Genomic DNA, 18,323 nt, shown 5'->3' with positions numbered 1-18,323 from the left:
TATACCGAGATTTAACTCGTTTAAAATAAAGCGAGTTTTGGTGATAAATCAAATGTTAATGTGTTTGGATTTTTCTGTGTAACAATATTATCCACTTATGATAGTCACATTATCTATTTATCATATTTTTATTACGTAGACTTATTTGGTAACTACAATTCACCATTTATTTCAAACAAATCTTATATATACACTATCAATCCTTTAAACAAATCTTATACAGTATCAATATAATATATATATATATATAAGCAAAAAGTAATAATATATCATTTAATATATTTTAATTAGTGGCTTTTAATTGTACTAATTTTTATTTAACATGTTATTAAACCCATGATTTTGTACTTTATATATTTTTATGTATTTTTATATATTATAACATTATAATAACATATTAATTTTTAATAGTCAAATAAGAATTTAAAATTTTTAAACCATATTATGAATTTAATTAAGAAAAAAAATGGTCTTAAAAATATAATCTAACTTTACTTAGAAGAAATAATTAAATATATATATAAATTTTAAAATATTTTTCATTAATGAGAGAAAAGTAATATAATAAAAAATTACAATAAAAATATATAATAATCTGAATAAAATATTCAATTTATTAAAATTTTAATTTTATATTTTTTAATAAAATATAAATTAAATTAAAATAGTAAATTAATCCAAGAAATCAAATTAATTAAATAACATATGTATATAAAATTTTTTAGTCCATTAAAATAGAAGTTAACAAGTTTAGATTTTATATGTAAAAAAAAAAGTAAATATTTAATTTTTTAATTAAATTTTTACGGAAATGGATTTTTTTAAAGTAAATGGGTTTCTTTTTTTTTTTTTTAAATTTGTTTACACATTTAAATTTTTTAAAACTGCTTTTAAAAAATAAAAAAATTTAAAATCCCTAGTAATTACTACCACATTTATTTTTAAAATTTTAAAACATATAAACTCTAAAATAAATTTATTTAAATAATAAATTATATAATTATAAATAATATAAAAAATTAAGGACAATTTATAGTGTACTGCGTGTTATTCTTATCTCGTAATTCATTTTTTATCACATAATTATGTTTAAAAAAATTGTAATTTAAAAATTAATATTATATATAAAAACTATTTTAATTTTAGTATATTTGATTAAAAAATTGAATTTTCATCCACATTAAAAATATTATCATTATTATTTTAACAATCCTTCTCAAAATTATTTAATATTAATTTGGATTTATTAGTTTAAGAATTCTTAATTATCTCAAAAGTTTTAAAATTATATAATGTTTTATTACTTTAAGAATTCTTAATATTATTGTTGTGTATGCATATTTAATATTTCAGTTAATAATCTATTTTAATAATTAATAATAGTTATTAAAATTATATAATATTTTAATATCACTTATAGTTAGATTTAATTTAAATATTATAGCGTTTAGGGTGACCAGTATTCGATTTAAATCGAATTGAAAAAATCGATTAAATTTAATTAATTTGAAAATTTAGTTCGATTTTTTATACATTTCAGTTCAATTTAATTTTTAATTTTAAAAATTTTGATTATTTCGGTTTGGTTTTAATAAAAAAAATTAAAAAAATTAAATCGAACCAATCAGTGATAATAATATATTATTTTCAATAATATAGGGAGATTAAATAAAATATTTTATTTAAATTTTAAAATATTAAAAATAAAGAGTAAAAAATAAAAAATTTATTAAAAATTCAAATTGATTAAATTGAATCAAATCAAACTAAATCAGACTGATTTAATTCGATTCAATTTTTTATCAAAATCGATTCTATTCAGTTTATATAAATATTAAAATTTTAATTTTTAATTTATTCGATTTGATTTTAAACCATGACTAGTAGCAACGCTTCTATAAAGAAATTATAAAATTAATATAATTAATTTAAAATTTTAAATTCACACTATTTATTAGTTGACAGGTGTCATTTTAATTATTTTTAAATTATAATTAATAAAGGAAATATTTAATTAAATAATATAAATTTAATTTAAATTCAATAGATAATAAAAAGTTTTAATTCTTACTATATTAATAGTGCCAATTTTTTAATAGAATTATAAACTTCTTATTTTTGGAATCAATTTATTTTTTATAAAATGAATCAACTTGAAGGAGAAGCGATTTTTTTATTTTTTATTTTTTGAAAAAAAATGGTTGAACATTTATAAAACTGTGAGATAATATTTTAAATTTAATAATAGCAAAAAAAAAACTCCTCTAAAAAGTATCAAGTATAATAAGGATTAATAATATATATATATATAAACTCTATGATTAATTTAAATAATGAGGTTTTTATTTCGTAAACTCTATGATTAAATTTTGCAAAGTTTTTATTTTGAAATAATTTTTATAAAAAAATAATTTAAAATCTTTAAAAATTAGAAATTAATTTTCTAATTTAAATGGATTTTTTTAGTAATGTTTTTAATTAATGGTAAAACTAATTAGAGTTTAACTTTAAATAGAACTAATAATTTGAAAATTATATTAATAAATTGTGAAACTTATGTAAATATCTAAATAATTTTTAGTGGACTAGGATTTGATTTAAATAAGAAACTAATCTTACAAACCAGGCCAATCAAAGATTTTTTAAATAATAATAATTTTTTAACTAATTAAAATAAATAAAAATATTGTAATTAATGAATCCAATTATAGACATTTTGGGTATCCTAATTATTTCTTCCCCTCTTCAACATTTATATATACTATTGATAATCTATAAGGTATATATATGATAAAGGATGTAAATACATTATAAAACATAATGGTGTAATTTATAATTAAGAATGATGGAAGTGATTCAATGTACTTATAACTAAAATTGTTTAAAAAGTAGATTAATTATATGTATTGATGTGGCTGAAAACATAAATGTATTATGATTGGTTAAATTTATAAGAGAAAAAAAAAAAAAAAAAGAGGTGGTTGACATTTATGACAGTCACTTCAATGCTCCAGTCAATAAACTGGAGAATAGGGCGAATATAGAACTTGAGAGTAGTTGTGTAAGAGAATTGTGTACCTTTCCCTTTTAGTTTTTATGCTATAACAGGATGGAGTTAATATAGTGTTTCTTGAAAATATGGCGATGATGTGACAGTCTGTTTGATATGGAATCTCGTTGGTTTAACTGGTCGGTAATCCCGTGATTATAGGCATGATAGAAGTCTGCTGGATTGTACCTACTAACGGTAACTTCATGTGAAGACTCGATCTATTTAAGGGCGGGCGAGACTTGATGAAGGACCGGGTGTCACAATATCCAGGTCTTCTTTCTTTTGGGTGGGATCATGTATCCGCTTATCAGATCTTTGCCACATGACTATATTTTATGGTGACAACTCATAACTCCCTTTGGGTGATTTTTGTGTAGTATTAGAGGTCCCCCTATTAGTTTTCGATTCTTCATATTTGAAGGTGATAGTTGTTCTCACAATCTGAGGCACGTGGCCCACTAAGATTGGACTTTTCCTGCTCACGATGTTTTGCCTACCTAGCCCTTCAATGATAGCTGCCCTGTTTCTCGAGCATTTAAAGCCTGTAGCCAAAACTATCTTATAAGATCCCTTCTTCTTCTCCAAATATCACTTTTGCTTACAACTGTAACCTTTGCTTCTAGAAAAACTTTGTTGCTCCTTCTTTCTTATTTATACTCCCTTTTTTTATGGTAATTTTCGTTTTTCATTTCCTTTTAAGATGGGAATACTTCTTCTTCTTCTTCTTCTCTTACTCCCAGTGAAAGTTCTGCCTCGAGCTCCTCCTCTGACAGCCTCATTTCCATTGAGGGTGGCTTGTGAAAGCGAAGGCAGTCTAATCAATGACATTCCTTCCATCATAATGAAGCAAGATATAGGTCGCCTTCACAACAAATATTAGATTTCTCGGGAAACCTTCTGTGTCTTTGCCCTTTTCTTGGGCGTTTGCACAGATGACTAAATCTCTACAGAGGATACCATCATAGTTTATGAAGAGCAGCTGAAGGTGGGTCTTCAGTTCCTTATGGACCCTTTTTTGTTGAGTTCCTCCAGTTTCACAAACTTTCTATCTCCCAATTGCATCCCAACAACTGGAGAATCCTGGTGGCCTTCCGATTTGTTTGTTCTAATAACAAAATTGAGTCGAGCGTGGCACTCTTCTCCCAGCTGGTAAATGAAAAGTTCTGATTTTTTAGCGGGTAAAAACGCCAAATGATGTTCAATTGAATACCTTCTTCATTAAAATGGTAGAAGAACAAGTTTTTTTATCTTCCGTCACACCGTCTAGGGTTTTGGATGCCTTCGAATGAGCTAGAACTTGTGAGTGGAACTGAGGAAGGATGGGGATGAGGATAAGGCTTTACCCTTTCTCTTGATGATGGCTAGGTTCCCTCAGAAAATGGACATTACCAAGGCAGTGAGGAATGTCATTTTGTCTTGGCAGAGTCATCTCCAAGCGAGCCAGACTCGGGGTCCTCACCCGCCCAACCTTGGGGAGAGCACTTCCTTGGCTAAAGATCAAGGTATTTTTTTTTTTTTTGCCTTCTTTTAGATTTCAAACTACCTTACTTTCTTACTTTTCAATTTACACAGATATGGCCGGTCAAAAAGCAAATTTGCTGAAGCGGTGCATACTGCCTGCAAAGGCAAAGCTGTCACTAGGACAACTAATCCCCTTCCTAAGCGTGGTTGCCGGGCAGAAGAAGTGGTCATGCTTCATCCTCCTCCTCCCCAACCTACAGTAGAAGAGTCAGCTCCCTTCCAGCCTGAGTCTTCTCCAATGGGTGCCTCTACATTTATCCTAGTCCCCAAGCCTTCTGCTAAAGTCCCCACTTTTACTGAGCCCATTCCTGTGAAACATGAGGGTTGATTCCTCATGGCCTCCTAACATTTAACGTTTCGCGCTAACCCGAACACCCTCTCTCCTTGAAGATCCCAACCTAGCGTCCTGTTAACCAAGAATGCCCTGAGGCCCGAAGACCGTCATCGCCTAAATGAGGTCAAGACTGATGAGCTTTTTAACAACGTCATGCATTCTGCCCTAGAGAGTGCCCTCTGTGCCTATATGGCCAAAGAGCATAATAAAGTCCTAAGGCGGGAGTTTGGTGCTCAAGAAATGGACAGAAGACTCCTGACTGAGGAATGCTTAAGGCTGAAGACTGAGATTGCCAAAGTGGAAGGCATAATGAAAGAGACTCTAGAGTCAGTAGATAAACTCCAAGCAGACCTAGGTGAGGCTAGTGCTTCCAAACGTGCCCTTGAGAATCAGGCTAAGAGTGCTGAGGATCAAGTGGCCATGCTTCAATGCCAAGTCTAGGAGCTATAGTCTTAGGTTGTGGAGAACTAAGCCGCCTCCAATAGAATTACTGACTTAGAGGCTAAACTTCAAGAGACGGTGGCTCGAGGAGGAGAGATGTTTGTCGAGGGCCAAGACTCAGTAAAAAAGGAGCTGGTAAAGCGATTTTCTTCAGAGGATTTTGCTTGGACAAATGACATCCTTCCAGAGGAGGAAGAGGACAAGGATGAGGAAGAGGAGGAGAGGATTGATGATCTCGACTGAGTCCCTGTAGAAAATGTAATAGATATAGGGAATGCTAATGTAATGGAGACTCCTGAAGTCATCCCTCCTCCTTTGTAATCTTCTGAGTTTTAATGAAAATATTTTCTCTCATATCTTTATTATCTTTGTGTGCTCATCTGTAACCTTCCTCCATCTATTGCCCATCCAGACTTGAATTGATAAAAATTACTAAAGGGTCAAGAACTTATCATAGCACCTGGTCATTGATCTAACTGCTAGCCATAAAATAACTCACCCTTTTGTAAAATGGGACCGACACCTGATCATGTGGTCTGGAGGATATTCGCCTTACGACTTAAGCATGAAATAACTTAGAGAAGTTTCTATATAGGACTAACACCGATCGTTGAGCTTGGCAGATACCTGCCTTGTGGCTTGGGCATCAAATGCCTTAGACTCTTTCATATGGGACTAACACCCGCCTTATGGCTTTGGCATAAAATGCCATTGGGACTAACACCCAATTGGTTGGCCTGGCATATCCTCGCCTTGTGGTCTTGTTTAGTGGGACTAACACCCGGACTATGCCCTGGCAGAACCCGCCTTGTGGTCTTGTTTAGTGAGACTAACACTCGAATTGTGGCCGGGTGGAACCTGTCTTGTGGTCTTATTTAGTGGGACTAGCACCCAAATTGTGGCCTAGCAGAACCAGCCTTGTGGCATTGTTTGGTGGGACTAAAACCAAATTGTGCCATGGCAGAACCTGTCTTGTGGCCTTATTTAGTGGGACTAACACTCAGATTATGGCCTGGCGAAACCTGTCTTGTGGCCTGGCCTGGCGAAACCCACCTTGTGGCCTTATTTAGTGGGACTAACACCTGGCCTAGCGGAACCTGCCTTGTGGCCTGGCCTGGCGGAACCCGTCTTATAGCTTGGTTTAGTGGGACTAACACCCGGATTGTGGCCTAGCAGAACCCGTCTTGTGGCTTGTTTTAGCTGGACTAACACTCAGATTGTGGTCTGGCGGAGCCTGTCTTGTGTCCTTATTTAGTGAAACTAACACCTGAATTGTGGCATGGCGGAACCCTCCTTGTGGCCTAGCCTAGTGGAACCCACCTTGTGGCCTGCAATGAATGCTCCTTAATCTTTTCTTGAAGAAGGAAATTCCATCGTTCCTTGTCACTTAAGAACACAATATATAAAAAAAAACACCTCATTAACTGTTATTAATAAAATTTCCTTAGGTTACAAATATGCCATGACTCGGCCATCCAATTTGGTCAGCCTACAAGACCTCGGGTGAATAACCTTTGAGATCTTAGATAGTCCTTCCCAACTTAGGCCGAGCTTACTAGACTAGCTATTACATTTGTGATTTGCTTATTTTTCCTGATCATCACTAGGTCCTTCTACAATTATATGAATAATCCCCACAGACTCCCTGTCAGGGGTGGTTTCAGGAGTTGTTGCCTCGGGTTCAAGTCTCCTCTCTTCCCTATCCTTTTTGGCAAACTTTCAGTCGGGTTCAAGTCTCCTCTCTTCCCTATCCTTTTTGGCAAACTTTCAGAGAGAGTCGTCACTTATTAGTCTTTCAATCTCATATTTCAATTGTCGACAGTCCTCCGTTGTATGACTGTGATCTTCGTGAAAACGGCAGTGGTTGGTCCTTGATAGAGCATAAATTAGTCCATTTTATATTAATATTATTGATGAATATTTACATGATTTCTACTTAATTTATTGCTTTTAATATTATTTTACAGAAAATAGTATAAAAGGACAATTTGGAGAAAACCCCCTAAAACTACCTTATTTGGAGCAAAAGAGAGCAAGCTTGCCAAGTTAGATTCAAGACGAGCTAAAGGAGGAAAATATTTTGAAATTTAAATATTCAAGTAATTTAGCACTTGGGCCAAGCATATGGACCAAGCGCTTCATGCCAATCCCGCAGCCCATTTCCTCCAGCGTATGGACCAAGCTCTCCCTCACGTGGACCAAGCCAAGCATATGGGCCCGCCAAAGTCTTCATCACTCAGCACATGGGACCATTAAACGGACCAGTCCATTCCTGCACGGGAACAAAGCAACACTCCAATTCAAGCACAGGGGCCCACCAAATGCACTCCCGCACATGGACCAAGCGGCATGCACGTTCACGCACATGGGCCCCGCCAAGGCACTGCAACAAGGACGCGCAAAAGGACCCGCACCGTCCACCTTGCACTCATGGCCCTGCGCCTCATCAATTCACACAAAGGGCCAAGATTGCACACATTTTCGCCAGCGCACTTCCTCAAACTCCAACACACGGACAGCCCACTCCCGCACCTTCACTCTCTCACGTGGCCAGCAGTTTCCAATTTAGGACACACTCTTCTCTAGCTCTATTTAAAGAGCCTTTAGTGGCCGAAGAAACAGACACAATTCTCTCCAATTCCTCTCGGCAATTTCCGCTGCCCAGCGCAACACATAATTGATTTTCTTCGGTTCTCTCTTTTTCCCTTTTATTTTCTGTTTTTAATTCAGCTATGAGTGGCTGAATTCTTTTAATGTAGTTGAATATTGGTTGGAGCTTTGGTTGTTTAATGGGTTGTGAGACTTGATCAAATATTGTTTAATTTTTGGGAGTTTAATATTCATACAATTTCATACTTAATTTTTTTATTATTTTGTTATTGAGATCTACGTTGATTTTTAATTGCAAAATAATTATTTGTTAGTTTGAATAATTTAAGTCCGTAATTGCTTAGATTATTCTTACATGAGAACACTTGGGATAAAACTCAAGGAAATTGTATGATCTAGCGTTATCTCCATACGTTTGGGTAGCTAGGATTGGATCTCTCTATTTCTTAATGCAATTGACAATTGTTTTGATGTCTGAGGCCCAAGGACGTTCCTTGACAATTTGTTAATTAGTAATTAATTAGAAGACGTTCCCTAATTGGTTTAATCATAAGGAGAGATAATGGTGATGAGAAGCGTCTTCCATCTCCATAACTAATCTATTAAATCAACCCAAAAAGAACAAAGTGTCTGTGATCAATCCCAACAACTAAAGTGGATCCAATACTTCAACTAGAGCTTTCTCATTATTGATTACTTTTTATTTAATTATTTACTTTCCATTATTTTTCTCATTATTAGTTTACTACAATCAATCTCAAACCCCCCTGTTATTTTTTTGACAGTTTTGATCCCAATTTTCAGTTTATCTCATTTGATCCCACTTTCAGTCTTTTATCTCATTTTTAATTTATTATTGTTCCAGTTTATTTTCTTGGTCATAAAAAGAGAAATAGGTGAGTTCTTAATTCCCTGTGGATTCGATCCTTTCACCACTATCTACAGTTGTAAATTGTTGATAACCAGAAAGATTATTTTTTACCGGTTTCGACAACCGCGAGTCAAAAAATTGGCGCCGTTGCCGGGGAATTGATTTAACTTATTTATTTATTTTTCTTTCATGACCAGATCTGAACATAGGGACACTCTGCCTTACGATCCGAAAATAGAACGCACTTTCAGAAGACTAGGAAAGCAAGCAATTCATCCGGAAGAAGCTCCAATCGCACCACAAGCCGCACCAATGGCTGAACCTAATCCACAAGTTGCTGCCAATAATGGACATGCTGTCCAGAACCAAATCATTCAAGAAAATCCAGCAATTAGGCTCCCAGTACAAAGAGAAAGAACCATGAGAGAATTGGCAGCTCCTGTAGGTGATCATGCACCACTTTGCATCACCTATCCGCCTCTGACAGTTCCCTTTGAACTAAAGACAGGTTTGATATATCTTCTTCCTAAATTTAGAGGTAGAGAAAATGAAAATCCACACAAGCACTTGAAAGAATTCACTATTGTTTGTTCATCCATGAGACCTCAAGGTATTTCTGAAGATCAAGTTAAGTTGAGAGTTTTTCCCTTTTCATTAGATGACTATGCTAAGGATTGGTTATTTTATTTGCCACCTGGATTTATCACTTCTTGGGATGATATGGTCCAAATTTTTTTGGACAAATACTTCCCACCATCTAAATCAATTGGCATAATAAGAAAAATCACTAGCATAAGACAGAAACAAACTGAGGACTTATATGATTATTGGGAAAGGTTTGAAAGACTATGTACAGGTTGTCCACAACATGATATGTCAGACAAAGCCCTCATACAGTTCTTCTATGGAGGACTGCTGCCATCAGAAAGAAAATTCATAAATGTAGCTTGTGGAGGATCCATTATAGACAAGACACCAAGGGAGATGAGAGAGTTGATATCTACCCTTGCAGCCTCATCTAGGCAATATGGAGAACAAAAGCAACTGCAAAGAGCCAATGAGGTAAGTTTTCCTACTATTTCCGAACTAACATCTGTTATGAAAAATATTGCCATAGAAGTAGTGCAACAGATTCAAGCACCCCAGCCTCCTAGGCCATGTGGTATCTGTTCATATGTGGGACATCCAACTGATCAATGTCCTACCCTCCAAGAAGATAATCATCAAGTCAATGTAATTGGGAGGTACAACAACCAGCCTAGACATGATCCATATTCCAATACATACAATCTAGGTTGGAGAGACCATCCCAACTTCAGCTATGGAAAGGCCAACAATGATCAGAATTACCAAAATTACCAAAGAAGTCAAGCCCAACCAGCACCTTCAAATCCAAATCAGCACCTTGAAAAGATTATGCAAAAAATGATGGAAACTGTAACACCCCGGAAATTCGGACCGCTACCGGCGCTAGGATCCAGATCGGCGTAAGGCCGTCGGGACCCGTAGCAAGCCTGACATATAACCTGCGAACCTGTATAATCCCATACATGATTATACAATACTCATAAACCTGTATAATTTCTCATACATCAACCAGCTCAACCTGTGCATACTCTGATCATATACATAACATAGTCCCTCTGTGGGATCTCATCAAGCTTCAAAGGGCAATACAACATATGTTGAGTTAGTTTACATAAACATCATCTATAGATCATGTATAAAAAGGGATAACAGTACTCATAGGGTCAAGCACAACTATAACCTCAATATACTTCATTACATAACATGCTATGGTCTCTAACATTACATCATAATACATTTGTCATGTCCACAACCTAGCTATAACATAAACATACTTCAAATCTCTGGCTAACCTCCTGATCTACCCTGTACCTGCACACCTGGGGTTAGGGGAGAGGGGTGAGCTATAAAGCCCAGTGAGTAGAATAGTGGAAAACATTATATTATATTTCATGCTTTCATGAAATGCAACACATCACAAACATATCACATCAAGGGTAAACCTGTCACCATCTAGTCCCATTGTCATATCTAATGCCAGCGGCGTAGTCAGAGGCTCACTGGTCTTCCATTAAACATAGCATTACTTACACTGCCCCAAGGCCTTAGCAGGCACTTGGTCTTGGCGTTCCATAGTGCCAAGGGCATAGTCAAAGGCTCCCTGGTCTTCCATTTTCTAGTGCCAAGGGCGTAGTCAGAGGCTCCCTGGTCTTCCATTTCCAAGGACTAGTGGATCATCCAATACTTACCCACATCAACAACATAATATGCGATGCAACATATTCGTGAATTCTAATGCAAACAACCTAGAATATCACATGGCAAACGTGATGCATGATCATGCTCAAAAATTTATATTTCATTAATTTAAAACTTAAGAGTTTATTCTACTCACCTCTGGCTAGCTCTGACAATACTCTGTAGCAGCTGACTTACTGCTGGGGTCCTCGGTTCCTCGGGTCCGAACCTACACAGGTGGACTCCAATGAGGGACCAAACATATATAAACATAACTCTCCTATACTCCCCAAAAACCCCCTAAAACATCATGAAATAACCATAGAAAAACATGCATGAAATGGCTGAATAGGGCACTTTCGGCGGCAGGTTCGGCGGCCGAAAGTCAGGCAGGTTCGGCGGCACCTTCGGCGGCCGAAACTCCCAGACAGAGACGAAAGTCCTCTTTCGGGGGCGAGCTTCGGCAGCCGAATGCTGCCTCCACAAGGGGGTTCGGCGGCCGAAAGTCCCTTCGGCTGCCGAACCTGGTTTCTCCCAAATGGGCAGAAACTTGGTTCAAACGAACCTCCTGCCTCCCAAAACCTCAAATCATGCATAAACTTGTTTTAAAACATGCATACATCACACACATTATACCTAGGGGTCTCAAACTAGCATATACCCCAACTACAACACTTCCAACAACACATTTCCAACATACATTGCTCAAAAATCACATAAAACCTAACAAAGCTCAACTAACCTAAACATGCATTACTACCCCAAAAATCAACTTAAAACTTATTTAAAACATACATTGAGCTTAAGATCGGCTCTTACCTCTTGAAGATCTAGAGAGAGACGATCAAAACTCGGAGATCCAAGCAAATGAGCTCCTGAGTTCCCAAAGCTCCAAAAGTTGTCTTAAATGCTCAAAACTTGCAATGTGAGGCTAAAACTCAAGGAAAATGGAAGAGATTTGGAAAAAGAACACAAGATTTGGGGAGAGGGAGGTCGAAAGCTAGTTGTGGCCGAAAATGGGAGAAAACTCGCCCATTTCAGCTAAGTGCCCCTTTTATAGGTGGCTGGCCAGACCACGTTCGGGGGCCGAATGTGCCTCCGCATGCATGCCATGTTCGGCGGCCGAACTTGACTTTCGGCGGCCGAACCTGCACTTCCCTCACTCATGCTTTCGGGGGCCTAACGTGCCTCCCGAATGCATGCATGTTCGGCGGCCGAACTTGACTTTAGGCGGCCGAACCTGGGTTTTCCTCCAAAGATTTTTCATGCAAAAACTCATTTTATTTCATACTTAAAAACATTAAAACACATGAAAACATTTTGTAAAAACATGAATTTACCCTTCTAGAGGTTTCCGACATCCGAGATTCCACCGGACGGTAGGAATTCCGATACTGGAGTCTAGCCGGGTATTACATTCTCCCCCCTTAAGAACATTCGTCCCCGAATGTTCCTCAACTAGCACATGCATATCAAAACAATCATAACATACATATGTATCACATAAACACATAAATACTAACCTCTAAAAGAGATGGGGATATTGCTGGAGCATGGACTCCCGTGTCTCCCAGGTGCACTCTTCCATATTGTGGTGGTTCCAAAGGACCTTCACCATCGGGATTTCCTTGTTCCTCAACTTTCTGGTCTGAGTGTCTAGAATCCGTACTGGTTGCTCAACATAGGTGAGATCCTCCTGGATCTCTATATCAGGTTCGCTAAGAACCTTGCCCGGATCTGACACAAACTTCCTCAACATGGAAACATGGAAAACCGGATGGATTCTTTCCATAGATGCAGGTAATTCCAGCTTGTACGATACACTCCCAATCTTTTGCAAGACTTCAAAGGGTCCAATGTACCGTGGAGCTAGCTTACCCTTCTTACCAAACCGAACCACTCCTTTCATAGGAGACACTCTGAGCAATACCAGATCTCCCTCCTGAAACTCCACTTGTCTTCTGTGAAGGTCTGCATAACTCTTCTATCTGCTCATAGCAGTTCTGATCCTTTCTCTGATCATGGGCACCACCCTGCTGGTGATCTCTACAAGCTCAGGCCCTGCTAAGGACCTCTCTCCAACTTCTTCCCAGCAAACAGGTGACCTGCACTTCCTCCCATACAAAGCTTCATATGGAGCCATCCCGATGCTAGCATGATAGCTGTTATTGTAGGCGAACTCCACCAAGGGTAGATGTTGCCTCCAAGAACCGCCAAAATCTAGCACACACATTCTGAGCATGTCCTCTATTGTCTGGATGGTCCTCTCTGACTGTCCATCAGTCTGGGGATGGAAGGCAGTACTGAAATCCAACCTAGTACCCATAGCACTCTGCAGACTCTGCCAGAACCTAGAGGTGAACTGGGGCCCTCTATCAGACACTATAGAAACAGGAACCCCATGCAGCTTTACCACTTCATCAACATACACCTGTGCCAGTTTATCCACAGAGTAGTTGCTCCTAACAGGAATGAAGTGAGCAGATTTGGTGAGTCTGTCCACAATCACCCATATGGAGTCTAATCTGTTGGATGTTGCCGGTAACCCCACTACAAAATCCATAGCGATATTCTCCCATTTCCACTCTGGAATCGGCAGTGGGTTAAGCATTCCAGCCGGCTTCTGATGTTCCAGCTTCACCCTCTGACACACTTCGCAGGCTGACACAAACTGTGCCACTTCTCTCTTCATAGCTGGCCACCAATACACCCTCTTCAGATCTTGATACATCTTGGTGGCTCCAGGGTGAATACTGTATCTTGCATTATGAGCCTCTCTCATAATGTCTCCTTTTAGCCCTATGTCATCTGGTACACATAGTCTACTCCCATAGCGGAGGATCCCCTTATCATCAAATCTGAACTCACTATCTTTACCTGACTGAACAGTCCTAGCAATCTTCACTAACTCTGGGTTCTCATGCTGTTTCTGAGCCACCTGCTCCAGAAACACTGGGGTCACTTTCATTTGGGCTATCAAAGCACCTGTACCAGGCAACTCCATCTGTAGACCTTCATCAATGAGCTTATAAAACTCCTTCACCACCGGTCTCCTCTCTGCGGTGATGTGGGAGAGACTGCCAAGTGATTTCCGGCTTAAGGCATCAGCTACTACATTAGCCTTACCCGGATGGTACTGTATCTTGCAATCATAGTCACTGAGCAGCTCTACCCATCTCCTCTGCCTCAAATTCAGCTCTCTCTGGCTCAAGATGTGCTGTAGGCTCTTATGATCTGTGAAGATCTCACATTTTACCCCATAGAGGTAATGCCTCCACATCTTGAGAGCAAAGATAACTGCTGCCATCTCAAGGTCGTGTGTGGGGTAATTTAACTCATGCCTCTTCAACTGCCTGGAAGCATAAGCAATCACCCTTCCATTCTGCATTAGCACACAACCCAAACCTACTCTAGATGCATCACAGAACACTGTGAAATCCTCATTGCTGTTTGGCAGAGCTAACACCGGTGCTGAAGTTAACCTTCTCTTCAGCTCCTCAAAACTCTCTTGGCACTTATCGGTCCATATGAACTTCTGATTCTTTCTGGTCAATCTGGTTAGAGGAGCTGCAATCTTTGAGAAGTCCTGAACGAACCTCCTGTAACAACCAGCCAAACCCAAGAAACTTCTGATCTCTGTCACTTAGGTGGGTCTAGGCCAGTTAGTTACAGCCTCTACTTTCTTGGGGTCTACCTCTATTCCATTCTCTGACACTATATGCCCCAAGAATGAGATGCTCCTCAACCAGAACTCGCACTTGGAGAACTTGGCATACAAGCCATGTTCCCTCAAGGTCTGCAACTCTATCCTCAGATGATGGGCATGCTCCTCTGCATTCCTGGAATACACTAAGATATCATCTATGAAGACAATAACAAAGTGATCCAGGTATTGTCTAAACACTCTGTTCATGAGATCCATGAATGCTGCAGGGGCGTTGGTTAACCCGAACGGCATTACAAGGAACTCAAAATGCCCATATCTGGTCCTGAAGGCTGTCTTCGGCACATCTTCTTCTCTTATTCTCAACTGGTGGTACCCTGATCTCAGATCTATTTTGGAGAAACATCCAGCTCCTGCTAGCTGATCGAATAGATCGTCGATCCTAGGCAACGGGTACTTGTTCTTAATGGTGACTTTGTTCATCTGTCTGTAGTCGATACAAAGTCTGAGGGATCCATCCTTCTTTCTTACAAACAGCACTGGAGCACCCCAAGGTGAGGCACTCGGTCGGATGAAACCCTTGTCCACCAGTACTTGCAACTGTTCTTTAAGCTCCTTCAACTCTGCTGGTGCCATCCTGTAGGGAGGGATAGAGATAGGCCTAGTTCCAGGCATCAGTTCTATTTCAAACTCTATCTCCCTTGCAGGTGGTAGTCCTGGAAGCTCGTCTGGGAAAACATCTAAAAACTCTCTGACCACTGGCACTGAGGCGGGCTCTCTAACCTGACTGTCCAGCTCTCTCACATGAGCCAAATACCCCTGACATCCCCTCCTAAGCAACCTACGAGCCTGAAGAGCTGAGATTAGACCTCTAGGTGTACCCCTCATGTCTCCTCTGAAGACAACCTCTGACCCATCCTGACCTCTGAACCTGACTACCTTGTCCCTGCAGTCCAAGGTAGCACCATGGGTAGATAACCAGTCCATCCCTAGAATGACGTCGAAATCAGTCAACTCTAGAACCACAAGGTCGGCGGACATGCATCTTCCCTCAACAAAAACTGGACTACACTGGCAGACTGACTCTGCCACTGATGGGTCACACTTGGGTCCGCTGACCCATAGGGGACACTCTAACCCAGAGACTATCAGACCTAACCTCTCAACGGCTCTCGGAGCAATAAATGAATGAGATGCACCCGGGTCCATTAATGCATACACATCAGAACACCCAATGACGAGATTACCTGACACCACGGTGTTGGATGTGTTAGCCTCCTGCTGTGTCATGGTGAAGATCCTGGCTGGAGCTGATGGACCTTCACCTCGGGAACCAGAAGAAGAGGCTGCCCCTCTCCCTCTACCTCTGCCACTGCCCTGAGTTGTGGCTGGAACTGCTGGCTGTGCCACACTACCAGAAGCTGTCTGCTGGGGCTGGCCCATAAAAGGCGCTCTAGGACACTCCCGAGCTATGTGTCCCTCCTGTCCACATCTGAAACATGTATTAGTCCCAGCTCGACACACTCCCCTGTGCGGTCTTCCACATCTCTGGCATTCTGTACCATCTGAGCCTGAGCTCGAGCCACCGCCAAAACCCAGACCGGATTTCAACTTGTTCCAAAACTTATTCTTCTTCGGCTTCTTGGTAGTGTTATCCCACCTCTTCTTACCTGAGCTCTGAGAAGAGAAACCTGGTCCTCCTTTGCCTGGGGTCTTAACCCCTGAAGACTGGGTCACTGACTGCTTCACTGACCCCTCAACTATAGCACTTGCTTCCATTCTTCGAGCCATATCCACCACAGTGTGGAAACTTTCTCTCTCAGCTGACTGAATCAACGAGGAGTACCTGGAATGCAGCTTCATAACATACCTCTTGGCTTTCTTCGTATCTGTATCTAGAGCTTGCCCTGAAAAAGGCAATAGCTCCAAGAATTTATCCGTGAACTCCTCTACACCCATGTGCTCTGACTGCCTCAGTTGCTCAAACTCAATCATCTTCAGTTCTCTGGAACTGTCTGGAAAAGCCCATCCAGCGAACTCATTCGCAAATTCTTCCCATGTCATACCGTCTAGTCTCGGGTCCACATAACACTTGAACCATTCCCGTGCCTTCTTGCACTTTAAAGTGAACCCTGCCATCTGAATGGCCCTGCTGTCACTTGCCCCTAGCTCATCAGTTATTGTCTTCACCACTCTCAGATACTCAAAGGGGTCATCCCCTGACTTGTATTTGGGAGCATCTAGCTTGAGGTAATTTGTCATCTTTACCTTGCTCCCATCAGCTGAGCTAGGTCTAGGAGGTTGAGTAACTGGGGCTGCTGGTTCTGTAGGTGGTGGAGGTGGAGGTGCAGCATTCCCCGAGGTGGGGTTTGCCGGGTTTGGATAAAAGGGTGAGGGTGGATAAGCTGGGTACTGTGTGTAAGGTGGATAGAAAGGTGGATAAGGCATGTAGGTAGGGTAGGGGTTAAAGCTGGAGTAATCCGACGTGCCTCCCATCGGATACCCTGAACCCTGTGGGAAGGGTGGATAATGGGGTGGAAAACCATACCCCGAGGCCTGAACGCCTCCCTGAGACTCCTCTGTCCCTTCTTCCTCCATGCTCACATCCAGGTTCCCATCCCTCCTCTGCTCCTCTTCCATAACCTCCCTCACATCTGAAGAACTTCCTCCTCTATCTGTCCCCCTTCTGCTAACATCAAAAGACCTTCTAGGGTCCCTTGACACTCTTTCTCTGTTGGCTCTACAAGACATTGCCCTAGGCAATGTAGGAGGACGGGCGCTCGTGCCCTCATCCTCAGGTGGTACTCCGATCAATCTTGCCGATCGACGGGTTCCTCTCATCCTAATACTGAAAAACAGCACACATCAAGCAAGCATTAGCATCATATGGTTCATGTGGGCACACATGAACCCTCATCATATATACATCATTCATATCATAGCATATCATTAATGCACATGCATAAAGTCATGGCATTTCACATCATCATGCAAGACAGGACTCAACATCCTATCCTAGTGGACATGACCTTCCTATTGTGCTTGACCTTCTAGAACATCTATGAGCCCGACACTCTAGGTCCGATCCTATGAACCTAGGGCTTTGATACCACTCTGTAACGCCCCGAAAATCCAGACCGCTACCGGCGCTAGGATCCAGATCGGCGTAAGGCCGCCGGGACCCGTAGCAAGCCTGACATATAACCTGCGAACCTGTACAATCCCATACATGATCATACAATACTCATAAACCTGTATAATTTCTCATACATCAACCAGCTCAACCTGTGCATACTCTGATCATATACATAACATAGTCCCTCTGTGGGATCTCATCAAGCTTCAAAGGGCAATACAACATATGTTGAGTTAGTTTACATAAACATCATCTATAGATCATGTATAAAAAGGGATAACAGTACTCATAGGGTCAAGCACAACTATAACCTCAATATACTTCATTACATAACATGCTATGGTCTCTAACATTACATCATAATACATTTGTCATGTCCACAACCTAGCTATAACATAAACATACTTCAAATCTCTGGCTAACCTCCTG

The sequence above is a fragment of the Manihot esculenta genome, chromosome 13 (genome assembly GCF_001659605.2).
Source record: "Manihot esculenta cultivar AM560-2 chromosome 13, M.esculenta_v8, whole genome shotgun sequence".
Lineage (NCBI taxonomy): Eukaryota > Viridiplantae > Streptophyta > Magnoliopsida > Malpighiales > Euphorbiaceae > Manihot > Manihot esculenta.
Note: the sequence above shows the minus strand (reverse complement) of the source record.